This window comes from Lactuca serriola, chromosome 3 (genome assembly GCF_051521515.1).
Source record: "Lactuca serriola cultivar US96UC23 chromosome 3, Lser_US96UC23_V15, whole genome shotgun sequence".
In the NCBI taxonomy this organism is placed as follows: domain Eukaryota; kingdom Viridiplantae; phylum Streptophyta; class Magnoliopsida; order Asterales; family Asteraceae; genus Lactuca; species Lactuca serriola.
The window spans coordinates 207,751,747-207,752,129 of NC_136410.1; positions in this window are offsets into that span (position 1 = coordinate 207,751,747).

Here is a 383-nt window from a genome sequence, read left to right on the forward strand (position 1 = left end):
TTTCAAGTGTAGTAATCTTTTTTAGCTTTAGCACTATTCAAAATGACTATCTTATAATTTATCTAAAATAAAGATGAATTAATTGATGAATCAATACAAGAATCCATTTTAAAGAGTTAAATGCAAGAAACAACAATGTTATTTTATTGATTAGTTTATTATAACATTTTTTATTTCTTAGAAATATCATTAAAATATAAAGAAAATTTCAATGTTATAAATAGCCAGAGATTTCCAAGTATGAAAGTTGAAAGTACGATTTTATAATTCCTAAATTTTCGAAAGTACAAATTCCCAAAATAAGAAAAAATTGGAAATACAAGGATGTAAGATATTATAGTGCATAAAAATGAAGATACAAAGTTTCTTGCATTTAGCCATTT